This window comes from Mugil cephalus, chromosome 22 (assembly GCF_022458985.1).
Source record: "Mugil cephalus isolate CIBA_MC_2020 chromosome 22, CIBA_Mcephalus_1.1, whole genome shotgun sequence".
Classification (NCBI taxonomy): domain Eukaryota; kingdom Metazoa; phylum Chordata; class Actinopteri; order Mugiliformes; family Mugilidae; genus Mugil; species Mugil cephalus.
In genome coordinates, this window is record NC_061791.1 from 14,344,608 (window position 1) to 14,345,494 (window position 887).

The following is an 887-nucleotide window of genomic DNA, read 5'->3' on the forward strand; positions in this document are numbered from 1 at the left end:
CTTAACTGGATCTAAAAGGATTTTAATCAACACTAACAAAATCAGATGGAGTCAACCCTTACAGGTCTACAAGTTTAAGGTTGTAGATTTGTAGCTTGTTGGCTCAGGCTGAGGTTCCAGACAGAGAGATGGAGCAGCTTTGGGTGGAGGTTGGAACAGGTGCTGCTCTGTTCACTTTCTTGGTCTTTTCTTCAGTGGATGAACAGACTTTGGTTCCTCTGAGGTTCCAGCTTCATACGTGGGAGGAGACTCTCCAAATGTGACGTACGTATACGTATGACACTTCAATGTTCACAAGTCCGTCCTCATTTGCTGATGTTGTGATCGTGGGTCGATCCACTCTTTTCCCAAGCTTCTGCTTGATGAGATGCCCCAGATTTAAAATGCATGGATGGATCCGAGCGCTCTTGAACCTGCAAGAAACAAACATACATTTTAAACTGTTTTGTAGCACAGTGGGAGAAACAGTGGGAGAAACAGTATTTTATTGTTTCCATTGACATATGGTGCCAAGTGAATAAAAAATAACCTGAATCTATATCTGTTATACACGTCACATATGGAGATCCTTGTCTGCTAGTGCAATGGAAAGAAAAACTGTATACCCCTTTAAAATAATTATTCTAATAAAAGAAAAACAACAACAACAACAACAACAACAATAATAATAATAATAATAACAATAATAATAATAATAATAATAATAATAATAATAATAATTTATTATTTTTATAAACGATTTAAACGATACAGGAAGGGAAGTGGCGGGAAGCCTCAAACAAAGCCGGAAGTGAAAAGAGGTTTCTCTCTCGCCTTTTCCCCTCTTTGCTTCTCTTCGTCCACCACGCGGAGAGGCGAAAAAAAAAACTTCCCATGATGCTCTGTTC